The 23,743-nt window shown below is 55.3% G+C and overlaps 1 protein-coding gene across 13 annotated transcripts in view; it reads right to left on the reverse strand.

The window, feature by feature from the left end:
• Positions 1-1,858, reverse strand: part of SCMH1 (Scm polycomb group protein homolog 1) — a 74,731-nt gene extending 72,873 nt beyond the window's left edge. For all 13 annotated transcript variants that reach the window (XM_082329722.1, XM_082329733.1, XM_082329729.1 and 10 more), the window contains exon 1: positions 1,750-1,858. The gene's annotated coding sequence lies outside the window, so the exon portion shown is untranslated. The remainder of the gene's footprint in view (positions 1-1,749) is intronic.
• Positions 1,859-23,743: the final 21,885 nt, after the last annotated feature.

The raw sequence follows: 23,743 nt of genomic DNA on the forward strand, positions 1-23,743 counted from the left end.
CAGAAATACCTGTCATTCCCTCTTGCCAGCTGTAAAGGACTCCCCTATTTCTGTCTGCATTTTCATACCATCTACTGGGCAGATCCTGAACTACCCAACTGCACGGCACAGGCCCTGCAAGGCTGCAGCCCACAGCGGTTTGTCCCATGCCGAGTCCCCCATGAGCCGAATTTTATTCCCCACAGGAGCGCCAAGCCACAAGCCGGTGCCTGCTATGAAGCGCAAGGGAGGTATGAAACCACTATCCCATACTCCAAATATTTCCAGCAAGAGCATGGGGACGCCACAGCCCGCCCAGCAGAAGTGTGAGGGTAAGAGAAGAGGAAGGCGGAGACGAGGAGGAGGAGAGGCAGCCGTTCCCTCCGCCAGCATCCTCGGTACAACCCGCCGCACGCCGTCGCTCAGGCAATTGAACCGAGGTGGGAAAGTATTTTTTCCCCAATATTACTGGCTGACGAAGAAGAGCTACCACATGGCTGTTCTCAGCCACTCACTGCACAGTGTTTACTATAAACAACAGTAAACAGAAACAGAGCCAAAAATCAAAGCTGGGTACCCCGGAGCTGTGTCTCCACATCCTGACTTTACCCATGGAAAGAATGAGTTTAGTATTCAGCTGCTGAACCTAAAACGTCCAGGGCCAAAGGGAGCCAAGTTGCTCAGTGCATCTGAAACTTAGGCGGCCTGTTTAGATTTGCTATCTCTGCCTTTAGTCATCAAGACTCCAGACTGCTGCCACGGTTTTACACAGGAGCTTCAAAGAGCCTGCGGATTAAACCTGAACGACGTGCAGCAAGAGCCAGCCTGACACCGTATTTATTTTTAAACATCTTACTGTGCACGAAAAGCTCAAATCTTGTCTCACTCCCAGCTCTATCCAAGCGCTCGACTCGGGGGGGCTGGGAAGGAGGCGCAGACGTTTCCCCAGGGAAAGCGGTTGTGGGATTTCCCGGTCCGGTCCGTGGGATCGCCCCGACACCTCCAGTGCCACGGACCTGCCGGCGGGTCCTGCTCAGAGCATCCTTGTCCATCTCCGCTGCGGTCGCAGGAGGGTTTTGCTGCCCTCCGAAAGGGCTCCTGGGGAGGGAAGGGCACAAACCTTCCCCAGGCACAACCCGCAGGCAGGGGCCACCTCCTGCAAATCCTCCGGCGGCTCGGTCTCGCTTCCCTTTTCACGCCAGGCGTGCCTGGCAGATACAAACAGCGCCGAGGAGGAGGGCAGGCTGGGGCGATCCGCAAAACCCGCTCTGAGGCCTTTGGCGAGCACGACAGCCCCGGCCCGGCTGCGGGAAGGGCTGCTGCGCCGCGTCCCCCCGCGCTGGCAGGGCCGGCCCGGCCCGGCCCGGCCCGGGAACACCTGGAAGAACAACAAAGCCCCTCGGAGGTGCTTTACCGGTAGCTACAACCCGGCCGGGAAGGGGCAGGCGGCCCACGGGCAGGCGAGGGAGGCCGGCGCCGACCCCCCGGGCCTCTGCCCCGCTGCCGGCGGGAGTCGAGAGGGCCCCGGGGCGGGGGGGGAACCGGGCCGGGCCCTGACGGGGACCAACAGGTGCCGGCGGGGACCCGCAGCCGCCGCGACCCGGCCCGGCGGGTGAGGCGGCGGCCGGGCCGCGCTGACAGGCGAGCTCCGGGCCGGGCCCGCCTCCGCCGGGCCTACTCGCCCGGCAACCGCCCGGCCTCCTCCAGCGCCCCGCCGGGCCGGGCCGGGTCGTAGCCCGCCGGGCCGCCCCCGCCGTTCCCCCTCCTCACCTGCGCGGCCGCCGAGCGCTGGGGCTGCTCAGTCCCTCGCCGCCGCCATGTTTCCGATGCGCAGTGAAGGCGGGGAGCGGGGGAGGGAGCGCGGGCAGACCCGGCCCGGCCCGGCCCGGCCCCGCGCCGCCCCCTGCCGCCCGGGACGGCGCCGCTGCGCCGCGATCGGGGCCGATCGCCAGGGCCGAGCCGAGCCGAGCCGAGCCGAGCCCATTCGTCTCGGCTCGGCCCGGCTCGGCTCGGCTCGGCTCGGCCCGGCCCGGCTCGGCCCTGGCGATCTGCACCCCCCGCAGCGTAGTTGAGGAGTGCGGGCGGCTCCGCGCCGTGTCCACGCGGGGATAGATCCCCCCCTCCCCCCCGTCCTCACCCCACATTCTGGGTACGGGGCAGACCCCCAGCCTGGGGACGGACCCCCCGTGCCCACCCAGGACACACTGACCGTGGGGCAGACCCCCACCATGATCCACAGCCTGGGGACGGACCCCCCGTGCCCACCCAGGATCCTCTGGGCACAGGGCAGACCCCCACTGTGGGCCCCAGCCTGGGGACAGACCCCCCCGTGCCCACCCAGGACACACTGGACATGAGGCAGCCCCCCACTGTGATCTCCAGCCTGAGGATGGACCCTCGGTGCCCACTCAGGACACACTGACCATGGGGCAGACCCCCACTGTGATCCCCACGCCTGGGGATCAATCCCCGAGCACCCACCAGGGACCCTCTGGGTACTGGAGAGTGATGTCCTTTCATGTCTGGGTCCCCACTGGGGACGGCCCCGTGCCTGCCCCAGGCCCCACTGGAGATGCCCAGGACTGGGGTGGGCCCCATGCAGCACAGCCAGGCCCTGGGGACAGACAACCCCCAGATCTTCCCTTTCCTCCCAGCCCGAGCGGGGCCCTGCCCTGCACCCAGCCCTGCAGCACCCTTCCAGCAGAGACACCACAGAGGCACCCCAGTGCCCCAAAGCCCCCCCAGACAGAGTAAGACCCCTTTGACGCCCAGCTAAAAGGATACCTCACGCCACCGTTGTATCTCGTTACCTTCACAGCACCATCCCCAGCTTGCATCCAGAGAGACCCCTGTGCGAGCCAACCCCACAGAGCACCCATGAACCTTGGTGACTTCTCCTGACCAGAGACGGATCTCCCCGTGCACCTCCTCTGTCCTGTAGAGCCACCAGAGCCTACACACACTACCCCAAAAACATCCCCTAGCATCCCTTAGCTAGGGAACCCCCTATGTGACACATGGATACTGCAAGGGCCACCTTTGTCCCCACAACCCCCCATCAGCGTTGTCCTCCCCACGTCCCTTTGAGCCCCTTGCACCAACACACCTGCAGCCGCCTCCGCCAACACATACCTGTAGTAGAGCCCACGATCTGCTTACCCCAAGCCCCCCACCCTCCGTCCGTCCACCTCCCATCCTTGCCAGGAGGCACAAACCCTGCACCTCCCTGGTGCAGTCAGAAGCCAGCAGGACACGGTGTTCCTGGAGCCATGTTCCCAGCGGAGGATGCCGTTTCCCATTTGCTCTACTCAAATATTCTGTCTGCTGGGTTTGCTGTGCCGAAGACCCCGCTTCCTCTGCAAGGTGTCGCAAGTGAAGAAGAAAGCCATTCATCTGAAATAGCAACCAGGTCGTGCTGCAGCTGGATACAGAGCATGAGATCATGTCGTCTCTCTGCTTGCTGGATTGCCTGGGGAAAAAAAAAAAAAAAAGATAATGTATTGGGTTCTGGAGATCCAGTTCTCATCTTCAAAGAGATGTGAATGGCCAGTTGACCTAAAGGACCCCTGCTGGTAACAGTGGCTTCTCACGACCCAAATATTTCACTGAGACGATGGAGACATCACTTTGGAGCGACTCACAGACATATGTGACAAGACTTCTCAGGAGGAAAGCACCTGAACACTCCAATGTGCACGTAGTGACATGGCCAACATCTGAGTCTCTCACTGAATGCTTTCTTGTTCTGGGGGATTCGATGGAAGCTTGTGTGTTTAGGTCAAAACTGAACCAAAAGATCAGAAGGAAGCAGCCCTGGTGCAGACAGGGCTTGGCTGAGTTTGGAAAGGTTGTGCCTGAGAAAGCTCTGCCAAATGCAGGGCTTCCTACTCGTAGCTTTGTTATATGCGGTGGAGGGAAGGTAAAGCCATGATTCATCCATTTACTCCCGCTGTCAAATCTGCGGTACCTCCCAGTCCTGGCCAGGAACCCACGCTGATGCTGAGCAGAGAGGCACACGGTGAGCAAGGGCTCTGGTGGGGCAACGAGAGGGGGGACCTTCCCACCACTGCCCAGGGGGCAACCTTGCAGGAAGGTCTGAAACCACCTCAGCCCATTCCTGTGCTCTTCTCTTCTCCTTCGGGGAAGTTCATGCCATCTCCTGAAGGCTGCAAGAGGGTTCCCAAGGAACAGAAATGGATGGCTGGCCTCCATCTACCGAAGGCAGGAGGCAACACAATGTAGGTGTTAACGCTGTCCTGGTTCAGATGCCGGACTCAGTCCAGCCTATGCAAGGCTTAAGATCCTGCCCAAGGCCAAATGCCTGGCCAGTAGCTAACGTCTGGGGTCCAGCAACTAGTTCACAGCTCTTCGACTCCCTTCTCAGGAAAAAAAAAAGGGATCAGTACTCTCGGAGCAATATACAACCTGTATTTGCCTGTCTCTCCCCACAACATAAAGACATATACTTCATCAAACGGGGTGGGATTTCTAAGGTCTGGGGAGAAAACTCTTTGGGAGGGAGCTGTTCCAGAGCTGCTGTTTGGAGGTTTCTCATGTCCTTTTCTGAACAGTGGTACTGACCACTGCTGAAGACGAGCGCTGGCCTGGAAAACCTCTTGTTCCTAAAATATTTGCACTGAGGGGACGGACAGTTGGAAATGCTAATGAGGGCTTTTGTTTTAATCAATATGTGGAGTACTCGGTTATGATGGTAGGACACAGAGGTATGTTCACTGCCATATCAGGGCTTCATGGTGCTGCCCGTCAACACAGCATCCAAGTGCCTTCCCTGTAAAATCAGAACTATTATCAACGCTCCTCTCGGGTTTCATCAACTCTGGTATTTCCTCATTTCCACAATAATGAGGATTTCATGAGTGGAATAAATGCGCAAGAGCTAAGAGCTGCAAGATGGAGACAGGAGAGAAATTTCCCCATTGACTTTAATTTGGAGTTAGCAGCAGCCAAGTTCAGAAGGATTTACATATGACATCCATATGAGCACCACAGGAATTCAGTTTGATTAATATTGCAATGGAAAAGAGCCACAGAAATGGTTTACCATTTATTACGAAGCATTGCCAAAAAAGCTCAAGCACATTTGCAGTCTGGTTTGGGCCAGCTCTTGGAGAGTGCCAGCACGATAAACGACTGGGAGCTAACGACTACAAAAGGGCACCGATCCCCTGACGCGTGTGGTGTTGGACACACCGGAGCAGGACATTCAGAAGGAGAGGAGGTAGGTGAATACAAGGCAATGCGACTGGGAAGAAAACCTCCTGCTGTCTGTCCTTCTGCCCTCCCTCTTCCTTGCTGGTCAGTGCCTCTCAGCGAGCCGGGACCAAACTTCCTCCCAGGCCCGGTCCCGCTATTTGCAATGTTCACATTATATCATTGACTTCGTTTTCTGCCAGAAATCGATCCTGAATCTGGCATGGATGATATAAATATGGACCATATTCTGCTAGAAGAAAAGCTTAACGTCCCATGGTCCGTGACCTTATCCTGAATCTGATATTTAACAAAAAGGTGAAGAATAGGGCACAGGGATGGATGCAGAGGAGGGTGATCAAGAGGCACATGTGCACACAGTAACCCTGGCTCTGTCATCATTTGACCTGACATCTCCCTTGGAGAGAGGAGGTGGGAATCTCCTCCCCATGTCTTGAAAAGGCAGGAGGAAAGGTTGTTTAGAGTTTAAAGCCCTGATGAGCAGCAGATCACCTTGCAGGACCTCCCGTACGTTCCCTTTCCCAAAGCAGTCTCATATTGAGACCAGCTGTTGAATTTACCTGGGGTTTGTCTTCCCCAAAAGGGTCCGTTTTTGTTCTGAAGACTTCATGGGCTGGAAAATCACCTTTGTGAATAGAAGTAAGCTCTTTTGCTAGTGGGAAATTGTCTGGCTTCATGTCCCAAATCTTTGCAGGCAGCTCTGCCTTTCCCTGCCAGATTGCAGAGTGATCTTCTACAAGAAGGCTGCGCGCTGCAAACCCATGCCACCCACCTCCCCTTTCAATCTTCTTGCCAGGCAAAAGAACAAATTTTCTCATTATAACACATTTCCCTTTCTCCCATTTTTGATTGCTCGTTTCCTTACTATTTCTATTTTTCCACATCCTTCAAAAACCGTGGACACCAAGCCTGGGTGCAAAGCACCAAGGTCTGTGTCACCATGCCATTTTCAGGGCTCACCCCCGCCCCCTGCCCCCGTTCATCATAGCCCCTCCTCTCCAGTATACGCACCCAAATTTAAGCAAAAAAAACTCTGTTAAAGAGTCACTCCTGCAGTTCAGGTCTGCTTTCCCCACCCCGCCTTCTTCCAGAGCTGCTGCTCTCTTGAGCACCATTGCCCATCCCATCTGCCCTGTCTTTGCTGCTTGGCACCCCGCCAACCTTGGGGACATATATGTCGTCTTTCTGTTATTCTGCTATTAAACTAGCTGGCTCATAATTGTCTGATTTCGTGCTCTCATGATAGCTCAATACCAGCACCCTTCCTGGCTCAGCAGTCATCTGGTATTTCAAAAGCCTGCTATATACCTCTGTCGGCTCTTTAAGGATGCTTTTGTTTGGGTTATCCAGGCCTAGGTGTAAAATATAAGTTTATTTTGAGTCTATGTTGTTTAAATTTCTTGGCTAATAGCAGTCTTGCAAGTGCCTCCTCAACCTTATATATTACAAGAAAAATGATCCAGTTTCTCTGCAAAAGCAGAACTTAGAAAGTTATCGAACACCTGAATTGTTACTGCTGTCAAAAAATTCCCTGTGTCTATTAATAGACTCATATGGGTTGAATTTCCTTTGTTCCCAGCTTATTCTAAACATTTCCTACTGTTGCTCCTCAATGCCGCCAGCCACGAATACTTTCCCTAATAGCTTGTTTCTTCTATTCGTCCCCTTCACAAATGACTGCACATCTTAATCCAAGCCGACCTCTCATCCTCCCATAGGGATTCACGACTCCAGAGTCCTCTTTGATCCACCTCTTGGAAAGAAACGCTGTTCCCCAGGACATAGCAAGCTGCTGCGGATGGGTCATTAGCGCTGCCACTGCTGGCTGGCAGGCTCCCAGCCGGGCGGCCTGGGGGGAGTCAATCGCTGGGTCTGCGGGGAAGGGGCAGGGGTGAGCTGCCTTGTGCCGCGCCGGAGCGAGCAGCGGGGACATGAAAGAGCCGGGGCACGGTCGCTTGCTGCTCAGTGGCCTGTGTCCGTGCTTTCGCACGTGCCAAGAGAGCGGAGGGATCCTTCCCGATGCTCGCCGAAGCAGCTGGATGTGGGAGAACGTAAATCACGTCTGTAGGTACTGTTCTCCGATGCCTGGCATGCAGGGGTAGCACTAAGCGGGTCAGAGCTGGATTTCCCTCCATCTGAACTTTGAAACTGATTGTTTGAGATTTAATTTAATAGGGCAAGTCTCACATTCAATCCTCCTGTTGCACTTCCTCCCTTCTTGCCTTTTCACCATTTTTCGCAGCACAACGCTTGCTTTGTTTTTCAAATTATTGTAGAAAATTTCAAATGAAAGATTTTTCTTTTTGGAATCATAATAAACTATTGGAATGAGGAAACAGCTCAGGTTATTGATTCAATTTGGTTCATCTTTTCTTAAACCACCCATTGCATTTCTGGGATGGCTTAGATTCAGGGTCATCTTAGACTCATTGAACTTGGATTGATATAAAATATTGTTAGTTATACGTCTCTCTATTTGTTTGCCCTTGCCGCTCTTCGGCACATACACATCAATTTGAGATCATAAATTTATTTTTTTTTCCCTGCTTTTCCAGTGACACATGAAACAGGTCGGGATTCCAGCTGCTGCTCTCCTCCCAATGTTGTGGCCATTCCAAGCATCCGTTCAATTTTTCTGACCATATTTTTCCTCCCCAAAAATCTGGCCAGTATCTTGCAGCTCCTTCAAAGCAGCAGACTCATAGACTGCCAGCTGGGATCACCTTCCCAGCGAGCATGACACCTTTCTAGTCCCTTCGGAATAGAATATCGCTTTAGAATACAAAATAATTATTAATTATTTTATGCTAATTTAAAGAATACATAATCAACAAAGTAGAACATAGAATCCACAGAGACTGAAGGCTGTATGCATCTTTTTGGGAAGATCTCTTTGTGAAGTTCATCTGAGTGTTGCTCCAGCTCAGCTCATTGTCCGTGGAAAATCTGTCATTTTGCACCGAGGAGGGTGCGAGCTCAATGCCATTGAATATTTTCAAGTTGACACTCTGGAAAGCCTAAACCCGGGACTCCCAGGGGAATTAGCTGGAAAGCTGTCTGAGTCATGAATGGTGAGATTTAGCAAGTCTTGAAAACTTGGAAAATCCCAAGGGACTGGGGGATTACAAAATTGTCATGATGGTTTAAGAAAGGAAGCCACGAACCCAGATCAAATGGTGGGAAGGATAATTGTGTTTCTACAGCTAAGTGTTGGCTAAACAATGTAATTAATGGCGTTTGGCATGGAAAGTAGGTCTTGCTGGACAAACTCACAGTCTTTGCTGTGAGAGACTGGGGCTGGTGAAAACATCCAGGCTGGAGCAGGCCATTTCTGAGCACTTTTAAGCAGGCACGTTGGCAGCACCACGTTATAGGCAGACTGAATACAAGTCAGTGTGGAAATGGTACCACCAAGGAAATCATTAAATGCTCTAAACTAGCAATGTAAATGAGGGTTAACAGGCCGCGTCAGCTGTCTCCAGCTTCATGACAGAGCTCCCTACCAACACCAGCACCTTGAGATGAAGGAGAGATGCTGTTCCCACTGGGACTAGAAATTAAAAACATGGAGCTATGGAGACATTTTATTAAAGATGCAGATGACAATCATAAAATCTGTGGTAATGTGTGCAGATAACAAAAGGACTGAGCAGGACAGGTTACTGCTGCAAAACCACAGAACTGTAGAATCATAGAATGCGTTGGGATGGAAGGGACCTTTCAAGCCCATCCAGTCCATCCCCCTGCCATGGGCAGGGACATCTACAACCAGATCAGGTTGCTCAGAGCCCCATCCAGCCTGGCCTTGAATGTTTCCAAGGATGGGGCATCCCCCACCTCTCTGGGCAACCCCTTCCTGTGTTTCACCACCCTCGTCGTAAAAAATGTCTTCCTTATGCCCAATGTAAATCTCCCCTCTTTTAGTTTAAAACCATCACCCCTTGTCCTATCGCAACAGGTCCTACTAAAAAGTCTGTCCCCATCTTTCTGATAAGCCCCCTTTAAGCACTGAAAGGCCGCAATGAGGTCTCCCCGCAGCCTTCTCTTCTCCAGGCTGAAGAACCCCAACTCTCAGCCTGTCCTCACAGCAGAGGTGCTCCATCCCTCTGACCATTTCTGTGGCTTCCTCCGCCCCCGCTCCAACAGCTCCATGTCCTTCCCGTGCTGAGGACCCCCGAGCTGGACGCGGGGCTCCAGGGGGGTCTCCCCAGAGCGGAGCAGAGGGGCAGAATCCCCCCCTCGCCCCGCTGCCCACGCTGTGGGGGATGCAGCCCAGGAGACGCTTGGCTTTCTGGGCTGCCAGAGCACATTGCCGGCTCGTGGCCAGCTTTTCCTCTATCAGCACCCCCAAGTCCTTCTCCTCAGGGCTGCTCTCAATCCCTTCATCCCCCAGCCTGAACCATCAGGATCGTTAAGTAGCCCCAGTCCAGCCTCTGTGTTTGAAGACCCATCCACAAAACCGCACCTGCGAGCCAGGAAAACACATTCCCCAGGACGAGAGACTCTGTCTCACAAAGCATCATTCAGGGCGGCTTCAGAGTAATTCTGCGCGTCCGCCTGACGTCGGGTGCATAAAAGGGGAATAGCAAGAAGTCAGGAGTGACCTAGATCCTTCACGTGGCATTGGAAAAGCTATTATGGGAACATCGCAGCAGCTCTGCTGGCAGCCTCCCACAAAAGAGGGTTGGCAGAAAAGCTACAAAAGTCTTCTGAGGGCTGGAAAACATCCTTCTGACTTGAGGTCAAGTTGGTCTTCACGCGCGGCGCAGAAAGGTGAAAGATCTTTGCCGTGTCGTGCCCCGCTCGCAGGGCGGCAGCTGGAGGTGCAGTGAGGTGGAGGGGCTGGGCATGGAGACGGGGGTGACGCAGAGCGGGAAGAGCTGCCAGTGCCTGGGGTGGCCTGACCGGGGCTGGGGAAACCAGGCGTCTGCCTATGGGCGGTGCTGGGAGTCACGTTTTTGTTTATATCTAAATATCATGCTCTGAGCTGCTCTTTTTATCTGCAGAAAGACGTGTTATGCCTTTTCCTTTCTCCAAATTATTGCAGGCCTGTCCCACTTGGAGATGGAGCATGGTGGACCCTGCTTTCGCCTACGACAGAGGATCGCTGCTGGCCCTGACCGACGCCTTAACCAAGCACGAACCCCGGGAGGAACCTGCTCCTCCGGCTGGCAGCGGCCTGAGGGGTTTCCATCTCATTTGAAGCACATGGTTTGCCCTGGGGGGGATCATCATGGCAGATCCCACCCCATCCAGTCGCCCTGCTGGTCCCTTTCTGCTGGCAGCTGGGTCTTACAGGACTGAAATACTTAGCCTCGCTACAGTCTTTGGGCTCAATAGAGAGTATTTGGGTGAGACTAGGACCCATGACAGATACAAGTTGCAATAAGTGGTCTCAGTTACTTTTGGCTTTAATTTTTGCAGCCCCTCTGTGGGCAGAAATAGCTGCTCAGCGCTTTCATCTCTTCCAAGTTAAAATTATTTGCTGTTTTCATGTGAAGAGCCGCTCCCAGGCCGACAGATCTCACCGCTGCCACGGTGCCATGGCCTGGCAGGGTTAATCCTGTAATTAGTGATGGTGGGAAAGCAGGGGCCGGCTGTCTGTCCTTCCCACTGGGCTGACAGCTTTCTGCATTCCCCTGCTTTGGGGAAGCCCTCGCTGCAAGCTCCTTGCTCCGGCAGCATCTACCGTGGTGCCGCACAGCCGCCCGCCACGCTGCCGTAGGCAATGTTCCCGGTCGAGCTTGCCCTCTCACTGGATCAATAGTTGGCAACCATTTCTAGCCCGCATTCGCCTTTTTCTCATCCCCACTTGCAGCAGATCTTTGAATGTGTGTTCTGCTCAAAGCTGGTTGGAAAAATCATTTTGGCAAATTAATTTGTGCGAGTTGTTCATTCTGATTATTGATGGGCGGCTGGGCTCTGCGGGGACGCGGCTCCGGGCGCAGGCAGGCGCCGGGGGCCACGGGGAGCGCCGGGGGCTGGGCTCGTAAGAGCATTTTCCAGGGCATCACTTTGTTTTCCTACAGATATATCACTTGCTTATTTGTTGCTCATCTATACGTATAAGAATACAGAGATTGCATTAAAGAAAGGGGGAGGTGTTCCTGTGCAATCCTGCTGGTAAATGGCTTACAGGGATATTTTTAGGACATGAACTTGGAAATCAGGCTGTTCAATATGGAAATGGAGCTGTCTTTGCTTTCAAAAGTACTTTTCCTACGTAATGGCTTAGCTCTCCTCGGGACGTTGCTTTCAACCCCTGCCAGCGTGCTTAGGAGATGTGCATGAGATTTTTTTTTTGTTTTGTTTTCTAGGGTTTATGCAGGATTTCCATCTGCCCAAGCTACACACCAGACGATCCCAGCCTGCCCACGAAGGGCTGCGCTGTGCGTGGATGTCAACAGGCGGTTGTTTCCTATTGCCTGCACTCCGGCTTCAGGGTTTCAGACTCCTGTGCTTACCCTCAGCTCGAGGATCGCTGGGCTCTGTGCCCGGGTCCTGGGGCAAAGCATTGCCGTTGCAATGGTTTGAAATGGGGTGAAACAAGGTTCAGGTTCAACAAGGCTCAGTGCTGGGTCCTGCACTTGGGGCACAACAATCCCATGCAATGCTCTGGGGAAAGCCGGGTCGTTTTGCAGCCCTGCAGCCCTCAGTCGCGTCCCGGCAGGCGGTGGGTGGCTCCCGAGGGCGGTTCAGGAACAGAAGGGAGCCTGGGGAGGTTTGGCCCTGTCAGGAGGGTTTGGCCCCCCTGCAGCCTGGGTGCTCACAGCTGCTCTTTGTGTGCCAGGGGAGCACAGAATCACGGAGTCGTTGAGGTTGGAAAAGACCAGGGCACCCTCAGTCAGTTTGCAGGTGACACCCAGTCGGGCAGGAGCGTTGATCTGCTGGGGGGCAGGAGGCTCTGCAGAGGGCCCTGGCCAGGCTGGAGCCATGGGCCCAGGCCCCGGGGTGAGGGTCAGCAAGGCTCAGGGCCGGGTCCTGCACTGGGGGCACAGCAACCCCAGGCACCGCTGCAGGCGTGGGGAGGAGCGGCTGGGAGCTGCCCGGCGGGAAAGGGCCTGGGGGTGCTGGTCGACAGCCGCTGGACACGAGCCAGCAGGGTGCCCAGGTGGCCAAGAGGGCCAGTGGCACCCTGGCTTGTATCAGGAATGGTGTGGCCAGCAGGAGCAGGGCAGGGATGGTGCCCCTGTGCTGGGCACTGGTGAGGCCGCCCCTCGAATGCTGTGCTCAGCGCTGGGCCCCGCACCCCAAGGCGGCCATGGAGGGGCTGGAGCGTGGCCAGAGCAGGGCAGCGAGGCTGGGGCAGGGGCTGGAGCACAAGGCTGGGGAGGAGCGGCTGGGGGAGCTGGGGGGGCTCAGCCTGGAGAAGAGGAGGCTGAGGGGAGCCCTCCTCGCTCTCTGCAACGGCCTGAAAGGAGGCTGGAGCCGGGGGGGTCGGTCTCTTCTCCCCAGGAACAAGCGATGGGACGAGAGGGAACGGCCTCAAGCTGCGCCAGGGCAGGTTTGGGTTGGGTATTGGGAAAAACTTCTTCCCCCAAAGGGCTGCCAGGGCCTGGCCCAGGCTGCCCAGGGCAGGGGCTGAGTCCCCGTCCCTGGGGGGATTTAAAGGACGGGCAGACGTGGTGCTCAGGGCCATGGGTTAGCGGTGGACCTGGCAGTGCTGGGTTAACGGTTGGCCTTGATGATCTTAAAGGTCTTTTCCGACCCAAACGAGGCCCCGCACTCGGGGGGCCATGGGCAGCAGCGGGGCCCCGCCGGGCGCAGAGCGGGAGCGGCGCGGCCCCCCCGCACCCCGCGGCGCCGGGCACGGACGGCAGGGGGCGCCGCTGCGCCGGGAGCCGCCTGCGCCTGCCCTGCCTGCAGCACGCGCACTGCCTGCAGCACGGGCACTGCCTGCACCTGCCCTGCCTGCACCGCCTGCCCTGCCTGCAGCACGCGCACTGCCTGCAGCACGGGCACTGCCTGCACCTGCCCTGCCTGCAAGTCCTGGCACTGCTTGCACCTACGCTGCCTGAAACACTGGGTACTGCCTGGAGTCCTGGGCACTACCTGCATCTGCCCTGCCTGCAGCACCAGGCGCTGCCTGCTGTCCTGGGCACTGCCTGCACCTGCCCTGCCGGCAGCACTGAGTACTGCCTGGTGAACTGACAACTGCCTGCACCTGCCCTGCCTGCAGTGTCTAGCACTGTCTGTACCTGTCCTGCCTACAGTGCCTGGCAGTGTCTGCACCTGCACCACCTGCAGCACTGGGCTCTGCCTGCACCTGCCCTGCCTGCAGCACTGGGCCCAGCCTGCAGCACCAGGCACTGCCAGCACCAGCAGCGTCCTGTGCCACTTTCACCGTGCACTGCCTGCAGCACTGTGCAATCCCTGCCTTGTGCCCTGTCACAGCGCCCTGCACTGCTCTGCACCCGCGCTGCCTGCTGTCTGCACCTCCTGTGCCCGGTGCTGCCTGGAGTGCCCTGTGCTGCCTGTGCTCTGCCTGTAGCGCTATTCGCTGCCTGCAGCGCCACGCACTGCCAGCCCTGTGCGCTGCCTGCAGTGCAGTGCTGCGCTCTGCACCCTGCACCGTCTGCAGCAGCTCACACTGCCCGCAGGTCCCTGCAGTGCCTGCACCCTGCGCTGCCTGTGCTGTGTACCACCTGCAGCACCATGCAGTGCCTGCAGTGCTGTGCATCGACTGGTGCACTGCGCACTGCCTACAGCACCATGCACCACCTGCCCTGTGCGCCGCCTTTGCGCCCTGCACCGCCTGTAGCACGACGGACCCCTGTGGCACTGTGCAGTGCCTGTACTCTGCCCTGCCTGTGTCCTGCGCTGCCTGTACTGTTCTCTGTCTGCATCACTGTGTGCCGCCTCTGCCATGCACCGCCTGCAGTGTCATGCGCTGCCTGCACCCCGCACCACCTGCAGCCCGTTGCACTGCCTGTGGCAGCATGCACCACCTGCAGCGCCACGCATCCCATGCACTGTGTGCTGCCTGCAGCACCATGCACCGCCTGCAGCATGCTGTACCGCCGTTGGCAACACCGTGTACCAGCTGTGCTGTGCCCTGCAGGCAGCGCCAGGGCTGCCTGTGCTCTGCGCTGCCTGCGCTGTGTGCTGCACGCAGCCCTGGGCCCCACTTGTGCTGCACAGCACCTGCAGCACCAGGCACCACACTGCTGTGCCATGCTGCACCTTATGTCATCCTCACCGTGCATCACCCTGCAGTGCCATGCACTGCTTGTGTTGTGCACTGCCCTGCAGCACCATGCACTGCCTGCACCATGCACCGCTGTACATTGGACCCTCTGCACCACGTACTGCGCTGTATCAGGCACTGCCTACACCATGCACTGCCTGCAATGCTGGGCAGTACTTCGCATTGCATGCTGCCTGCACCATCCATTGCCTGCAGCAACAGCCTCTGCTCTGCACTGTGCACACCCTTGCAGTGCCACGAACCGCCCTGCCTCACAGTGCAGCGCCTGCAGCGTCCAAAGCCTGGGCCATGCTCCCTCACCACAGGGGAGCTGCAGGCTGCAGGGGGGCTGGTAGCATTGCTCAGCTACCCCGAGGGATGCTGTGCAGCTGAGCACGGGGAGGTACAGCAGGGCAGGGGGAAGAGGTGAGCAGTGCACTGCAGCATGCAGGAGACTGGGAGCTGCGTGCAAGTTTGGAAGAAGGGATGAGGGGATGTTTGGCGATGGGCTCACTGGGAGTGCACAGAGCATTACGGGGTTTGGCCATCCATGTGCACCCAAAACGTGGACAGGCTGTCACGGTGCCGTGACAGCTGCCCTGAGCTGCTGTGTGCGTTGCACCCTGCAGCACTGCACGGGGCAGTGCCTTTCGCCTGCAACGTGTGTCCCGCTGCATTTGGGTGCTCTGGCCTCCCCATGCTGTCGGTGACTTTCCATGGGGAGTTGGGATCTCTTTGTCACCTGAGTCTGTGACCATGTTTGGAAATGCTGCCGGAGAGCACAAGAAAGCCTATGGGCAGTGTCACAGCCAGCAGCTCTGCAGGACCAAAATGACTTTGCCAAATGCCACGTCAGACTGACCGTTGTGTTTTCTGAGGACTGGGCAGGAGACTGTTGTGTTGCCAGTGCAGGGAGGCAGGAACGAGGAGCCCCAGCCCCGCTTTTCCTACATGCTTGCAGCCAGCACACGGGGTCCACTTGATCACAGCCAGCTCGGGTGTCACCGAGTCATCACCCTTTGGGGCAGCAAATGCCAGATGCATCATGAGGAGGAGCTGCTGCTGCAGCGTGCCCGGTCCTGCTCTCTTTCCACCTGAGTGCGTCAACGCCCAGGAAAACATCACAGGTTTCCTTAACATCCGACATCTCAGACCTCCCGCAAAGTTGCGTATCCTGAAGATTATCAGCAAGTTGCCTTGCAGGAGAGAAAACCTTCAGCAGCACCAGCCTGGCGGGCAGGAGAGCCGTGAGTCCTGGGGGAGCTGGGCAAAGTCCCGTGCGCCTGGAAGCACCCGCTGCATGGGGTGTGCGTGCTGACGCCAGCCCCAGCGCCATGGGAAGGGGCTGCAAAACAAACCCCCAGCAGAAGAGCAAGGCCTGGAAGATCCCTGGGTCAAGGGCACAGTGCTGTGAGCAGCTGGCGCTTGCACAGGTTTGGGAGGGAGATGCGTGCAAGTGCAGACCCACCGAGATTGCAGTGCTGTTGGGACCTGATGGAACACTTGCAGAGCCAATTTTTTGCTTAAAAATGGCTGCAGCAGAAGCAGGATTTCCTCTAACACACGTTATCTCCACTGTGGTGTGCTGTACTTCATGAAAAAGGACCTCCAGAGAAGAACTCGGCCATGCACTGAGGGAGACCCCAGCCCATGCCCTGCAGGGAGTTTTGGGACAAGCACAGGCCAAAAAGAAAAAAACTTTCTCTGAGCCTTGATTTGCAAGTGGTTATTTTGCACATTTGAACTGAAGGACTTTGCCTTTCTCGTGAAATACCATCATCTCTAAGAAAACATCTGATAGCAGTCTTCCCCTGTTATACTTCGTGATGGAATAGGTGTTGCAAAGTGCCTGGGCTCGGCTCAGAGCCATGACGGTAATTACAGAGCTGGTTTTAGCTCTGGTACCTAAAGTGGTCTGTGCGTTGCTGGGAGAGGCCTCAGGGTGGGCTTTGGGGAGCCAGCCTGGCTTTGCCGGGGGAGCGGAGAAGGATGTCCCAGCAGCACAGTTAATTTCCTGGAAGTCCTTCTCTGTGTGGCTGGGTTGGTGAGGGCAGCATGGGCAGCGCAGGCAGCATGGGCAGCGCGGTGGCAGGACCTCACTGGGCGACCTGTCAGGCTCAAATATCCTCAAACCTGAGCTGGTTTGTGCTGCTTGGAACGGAAGGAAATGCTGTTCCGCCCTCACCTTCTCCCTTCCTCCAGGCCTGACCACACAGAGCACCAGATCAGGCTGGCTTGGGGCACTTCTGGGCATTTGTGGAGAGATTTGGGGGTTTATTCCCTCATCCTGGCTTGCAGTGGGATGCTCCAGCACCACGTGCCTAAGCAATGACAGACTTCAGCTCCGGCCAGCCCGCCTCGCCACGGGCTGGCAGACGGTGTTGGATGCAGCTGTACCCGGGAATCAGCTGGGAAAGGTGACGTGGGGATGAGCTGCTGTCCTCTCGCCGGCCAGCGGTCATGCATGAGTTGCGATGCTTCTCCAGCAGGTTGATGCATTGCTTGCACTGCCCGGGGGCTGTAATGCTGCAGCCCACAGGTCTCACATGGGCTGTTTCCAGCATCTCCTTGGCCATGGCCATGGTGGAGGAGCTGGGTCCTGCTCCCGTGAAGCGCTGCAGGGTGCCGGAGCAGATGTGTCCCCGCTCCAAGGCAACGCAGGGTCCTGCCATGGTAGCTTTCAGTTGTTCTCCCAGCTCCAGTTGTGCTGCTTCAGCTGCAGACTGGGGGAAATGGGGATGCCAGTGGGGGAAATGGTCCATAAGATTGGCATTAGGCTCTTTCCTTTCTCCCGGCACTCGTTACCAGGCTGGTTGTTGCCGAAACACCGAGGGCCAGGAGTGCCCTCGTGCTGGCAAGTGTCAGCTGAGCAAAATGGGAGCAGAAGGCTCCTCTTTGCCATGGGGCCCTGGTTGTCTTTTAAGACCAGCTCCCTTGTTACGCTCTTTAATTGCAGCATCCTACTGCTTCTGTGAGAATAAAATCCAACGGCCACGTGCACAACGGAGTAACCTCATCTAATTTGATTCATATTTTAAAATCTATAGAGCCCAAACACGATGCACTTAATAGCAGGCAGGTTTACCGATGAAGTGTCACGCTGCACCCCACTGCCAGTTTCAGGAGGAGTTCAGTGCTGTTATACAACACAAAGAGTGTTTCAAGGTGCGTCTGAAGTCTCCCCCTGGTTATTTAGGGGACCTCTGTGTATTTGGGGTCTTGCCTTGATCCACTCTGAGCCACTGAGAGAGGCAGTGCAAGACTTTACGCCTTCATGGGAACTTGCTTTGCTGAGAACGGAGGGACCTGGGGATGATAATTTGCCTCTCCCAGAACGTTAATTGAATTGCAGATATAAACTGAGTATTCTGAAAATAAAATATAAAAAGATTTCCTGGCATGATGCTGCAGATTTTTCTTCATTAACATTTTGCAGAGAACAAAATATGGCTCACAAATACCTGCTATTAGTTTCACTGTTTATTACAGTGTCACCAACCATGCAACAGGCACGAGATCTGCAGGATGCTAAACACGGAGCCTCCGAGCCTGTGGTGGCCTACAGGAGCCAAGAGGATGGGCGTTGCCAGTGCCTTGAGGTCCTGATCCTGCTTTCCAATAGTTAGGTAAAATAAACCAGATGATAGGAGGTGAGGAGTGCTCCTGCTGTGAAGGAAGCAAAAACCTCACCGGTCCCTGGCAGATCAGGGAAGGGTGGGTCCCTTCTTGACCCAAGTCTTGTGATGGATGCTGTAGTGGTGGTCATGCAATGGTTGAAAACCGCAAAATTGCTCTTTTTCACAAGCTCTCCCTCCCCCTTAGGGAACATCTCTTATTTTAGGGGCAAAGTAGTGCTGAGCTCAGCTTGTGGCTGCCCATGGCATCGTCAAGCGTGGCTGGCGGTGATTTCCCACTGATGATCCTGAGGAGCGTGATGTGTCTGTGCGTCAAGGGCAGTGTGAGGCGGGTGCCAGGAGGGGCTCGGAGGAGATCAAACGTTTTCCGAGAGACTATGTTTGTAAGCGGCCGTGGCAATTTAAGGATGGGAAGAGATAGAAAAGCGTGCCTGAGCACTGAGGAGGAAAAAACCTGGGGGAATTTTAGCAAGGAAGAAGCAACAAACCCATAAAAATCCTAGAAAAAGTGATCTGCAGATGTGTAAGTTCATACCAGGATACTGACAGTATATGGGAAAAACATCTAAAGAGGAAGAGCCAAAATACAGCAATGCATGGGACAACTCCAGTGGGACTTATGAGTCTGAAAGATGAAAGAAACACACGGTACTCATGAGAAAGAGAGAGAAAAACAGATAGGAGATGAAGGCCTCACAGGTACCATGGTTCTCCATCTGCTTTCATAGGTAGGGGACACGCTGGTGGTGTTGAGCAGCCTGGAAGCACAGCTGCTCGGAGTTATGTTTCCCTTGCAACAGTGCCTTTTGTTAAATAAGGAAAAAAAGCCTGGAGAAGCTTATTTTTTACATTTCCATTTTGACAAAATTGAAAATGAGGAAAAGACAGTTTTGGGGTCTTGCTTTCATTCTTCCCAGTGTACAGCGTTGCATTGGCAAGCCACAGGATGGAGAAAAGGGGGGAGAAAACACTTAGAAAAGAAAAGGAAAACAACAGATGAAACCTAGGGTAGGAAAAAACTTATTTTTTGCAACCGATGGAATTAGCGATATCAAGGTTTTAAAAAGAATTGCTATTTTCCCTTCCAGCTAAAGCAATCTTCAGAGGCCTGGACTTGACTCTCCTTTTAGTCCCAGAGAAGGAAATAAGTAGGTGAAGCTGTGAAAAGCAGACGGTAAATGCTGAAGGGGGTGCGAGAGAGACGGGGGTACAGTAAGAAAGCAAGCGCTGCTCCTGCATGCTCTTAGGGTCGGCCGTGACCCAGCTTGCGCCCAGCCCTCCGGGGGCTTATGAGATGGTCCAAGGCAGCACTTGATGCTCAAATGCCTTGCATCCCCACCCAGACCCGATGCAATGGTGTTGTGCAACACTGGTGTCAGAGTCATATTGCCTTCTGTGACGTGAAACGAGGCAGGTCGGGCAAGGAGAGGGTCCTGCAGGAGACTGGCTTTGATCTGAGGATGGTAAAATCTTGGTAAACCTGTCATGAAGCCTGGCAGTTTCAACAGCTTTTAGCAAGGCCAGGTCTAGCAAGCATGGAGTGAAAGCTGCTGTGGGAAGAGCAGGGTCTTGCTTTCTGCCTTCGCCCCTGTGCCCATTGTCATGGGCCATCGCTGCCCACCCAAGTCCCCTTGAGATGCCTGGGGAAGCCATCCTCGGAGGAAAAGGAGTTAAACCAAATTAACTTCCAATATTAATTCACCCCCGTTCCTGATCTCCCCTGTGTTTGAGACAGCAGAGCCCTTGCATACAGACCTCTCCCCGTGCTCTGTCCCAGTGCAAGGGTGACCTGTGCTGGGCTGCATGGTGGGGAGAGCACCGGCTCGGGGTCTCCTAGTGGGTCTCCTCATGGTGGCACCCAGGGGTGTGGCCCTGTGATGGGTGATGCTGCTCAGCTGAGCCCTGTGCTGATGGGCTCCTCCCAGGCAGGTGCTTGGGCAGCGGTGGGACCAGCTGGAGAGGACTTTGCTTCTTGGAGCTGGACTGAGATGAAACATTGTTGGAGTTGAGGGCATTTTTTCAGCCCAAGCAGAGAGAATCACAATTCTGAAGTTCTGGTAAAAGCAGCAAAGCTCTTGTGACCATCACTGCCATCCCCACCTCCAGCTCCTCCATCCCAGAGGATGCTCTAACACACCCAGCTGGGACTAACCCCGGCCAACGTGCTAAAACCCAGTCCAGTACCGACTCAGCACGCTAGGAGATTTAAAACTTAACTACAACAGATTAATTTATTTCCTGCCTTTAAAAGTTTTACTGCCCAAGTTCCCACCATGCTGCAGAGCTGATCGCATGGACGCTTCTCCAGGAGGGAGCAGGATGGAGGTGTGGGTGCTGCTGTGGGGGACCCCAGCCACTGCATTTCTTGGTGCCTCGCCTGGGCTCGGGCTGTTCTCGGGGCCAGCCACATTCGTTAGGTAATGGAAAGGCTCCCTCACTGCTCTGAATCACTGCTGGAGTGCGTTAGCATGAGGCTCCAGCTCCCCAGCGTTAATTAGAGCCAGCCGGATTTGCAGTGAGCTCATGACAGTAGTGACGTCAGCCGCAGATTTCTCAAGTCCCACTGAAACCTGGGGCTGCTCTCGCACTCCGTGTGCCTGGGCAGAGCCCCGTGTCGTGTCACCTGCCCTACGCGTGGTCGAAGCTCCCCTGGGCTCAGCACGAGGTGGTGCACAGGGTCCGTCACTTGAAGGGGACGCTGTGGCTTACGGCAGCATTTCAGAAGACAGCTTCTCTCAATCTTGGGGAAAAAAAAAAGAAAACTGCTGCTTTCCTATATTTTTCAAGGTGCACTCTAGCCTTTTCATGTGCTAGTTGACTTTCCTTAAAACTGTATTTTCCTTTAGCTTCATTTTAGTCACTTCAGCTCCTTGTTACCTGCGCTCCTTCCAAGCTAGACATACCGACCCGTGCAGCGACAACCTCTCGTGCCATTGCAGCTGCCAGCAAGGGAAGGGCTCTCCGTGGGCCTGGGGAGCCTGATGCTCTGGAGGTGGGAAGGTACGGTGCTACCTTCAGCAGGGTTCATATCCTGAGGACCTGGTTCCTGACCCAAACTGCTCCCAGCTATCTCCTCTCCTTTCCTCCAAAGACCCTTGATTGCACCCATCATCAGGTGCAACAACCTGGAAAAAGATCTGGGCTGGCCACGAGAGGTGGGTTAAGCTGAGGCTGATCTTTGAAGAGCCTAGGACCTGGCCATATTAAAAGCCTACCGAGGGAAAAAGGAAAGGAGATCGTTTGGAAAGCTTGTTCTGAGATGGGGATAGGGATGCTTTTCAGGAAATGAAGTAGTTTGTTTGAGTCTTTGGTGCTGGACAATTTTCAGTGCCCCAGAGGGGGAAACTGAGGCAGCATGAGGATTTGGGGAGCTCCCTGCTATCAGTCACACCAAGTGACCAGGCTCTCCAGATCCGCTCCAGGCTCTACACAGTCCTGTCATTTTCTTCTTGATTTACACATTTTATTGCACAAAGGCCAGCTGGGAACATCCAGAACAGACACCCCTGACGCTCCTGTGTGTAGAATCCAACTGCAAAGCCTTCAGTTGCTACTCTTTGACTCAAGAAAGGCTGCAAGTTGACTGTTTCAGCTCTATAATAGCCAAAGAAAGATGCGGCACGGACGGTGGCATTTCTCATATGGATGGTTCATTTATTGTAATCCCCAATGGGAAGTCAGAGAAGGGGTCCAGGGCTGGGCTGTGCTCCTGCAGCTCTCCTTGTGCCTGAGCGCCCGGACTGCAGCATGGTCCCGTTTGCTGTGCTTCTGCCCTCCAAGGGGACGGGCAGGCTGGCAGCAGGAGGAGGAGGATGCTGATGCTCGGGGAAGGATTCGGTCCTGTGGCCACCTGGTCCCCTCGCACACACCGGGCTGCGGCTCTGCGGTGCAGGTTCCTGCGCCTGAGCAGAGGGGCTGAGGCTGGAGCTGTGCGAGCCCAAGCTGAGCTCTTTCTGCCCCATTAGGCTCTAGCAACCTGCTGGAGGAGGTAAAAGCTGTAGGTTGCTGCAGAAGAGAAATACAGCCCGTAAAAACAGCGAGCATCCACCTATTGCCCCTTTATAGGAGGCAATAGATCCTGCCAGACCCTTTCCAGGCAGCTCCTGCTCGGCGTAAGGGGAGAGGAGAGCTCCTGCCGTCTGGCCGGCCGTGGGAGCCCCCGCTCCCTGTGGAAGCGCACTCGCAAGGTGAAATATCTCCAAATTACACACACTTGATTGTGGCATGAATTATTAGCAACTGTTGTTGGAAAGTGTGGTTCATGCGAGAGGAGCTAACGGTCTTTCTTCTCCCCAGCACAGGCATTTTACAGCCAGCTGAAACCACAAGAAACGCGGGCAGGAATTCAGGCTGTTGGAGGTAGAAAAAGATACAGTTTCCAAGAGCTGATAAAAAAAATAGTTTGCAACGTGTGTTCTTTTGAAACCAAGCAAAGGAAGGACTAACTGCCATGCCAGCTTTGTACTTTATTGCACACTGCACAGCGTAGCCTCTTCCATGCCTCTGCAGCGGATTATATTTGGTCATCTGGCTTCACCTCCTGGTCCCGCTGCAGTGCCCAGACTGAGTGGCATCGTTTCTTGAGTAGAGGGGACAGGGCTGGAAAAAGGCTGACATCCCTGACAGATGCTGTAGGGCAATGCAGATGAGTGGGGCCCAACTCTCCCCAGTGCACACAGGTCTCCTGCCTCGTGCCCTGGGATGCTCTGCTCCCTGGATGGAGGTTTTGTGCCTAGGCTGGAGGCGTGATCTGTCCAGGGCGGCTGGGTCTTATGGTGACGGAGAGGGCTGAAGCCAGAATTTAACAGCTCCGGTTCTGCACACCTCCTTTGAAGTCACTGAAAGCCTCCTCTGAACAAGAGCAGCAGAACCAGAGCAGGTTTGAACCCAGGTTAGGAAGCAACCTGCCGGGCAGGCGTCGGGTGTCTGTGGAAGCCTCGCGCTGGGAGGAGGTTTGCGAGGTCAGCAATGGCACCAGCAGCGTCGGACCTGCTGGCTCGGGGCTCCGTCCTCGTCTGCAAGGATTGCTCAGGGGTAACGCCGCACCCTGCTCGCCCCGAGCCAGCCAGCACCTCCGCTCCCAAAGGAGTGCACTCCAGCTTCAGGTTAATCGTGTGTGGAAAGTTTGCAGGATCTGGGCTATAACTGTTACCATCCTGACGCTTATTAGTAAACCACCAGTAGTTGAAGAAACTGCTGCAGCTAACGCCAGAGACCACTTACATCCATTTTTTCAGATGTTCGTAATTGTCTGAAACATCCAGCTGAGATTCCCACATGCTGTCTGTGCCAGAGGATGAGCTGTTTTGGAAAAACCAAAGGAAAAATTACCATGATACTTCTGAGGATATGAGGAGACAGATATTATTTCCCCATTGTTTGTAAACAACTTCTTGTGCCTTCAAAAGTTCAGCTCTACAGCTGGAAGAGCCCACAGGGAGATGCTGGAGTTCAGCAGCGACATGGTCCCCACCAGGGCTGTGCTGACGGGGAGTTCGGTGTGTCCAGAGGCTCCGGCACCGAGCCCTGGTACTTAATCTCACAGTTTGGATGGGTCACCAAGCTTTGAAATGGGAAATTGTGGGGAGTGGTGGTCTTGAGCACTGGGATCAGGCAGGCGGCAAGGGCGACCCGTGCCCGGGGAGGGTGTGGGAAGGTGTGGGCAGTGCTGCTGGTGCAGCAGCTCTCCAGAGATGCTACTGGAAAGCTG

Source organism: Platalea leucorodia (genome assembly GCF_965183815.1).
Source record: "Platalea leucorodia genome assembly, chromosome: 18".
Taxonomy (NCBI): domain Eukaryota; kingdom Metazoa; phylum Chordata; class Aves; order Pelecaniformes; family Threskiornithidae; genus Platalea; species Platalea leucorodia.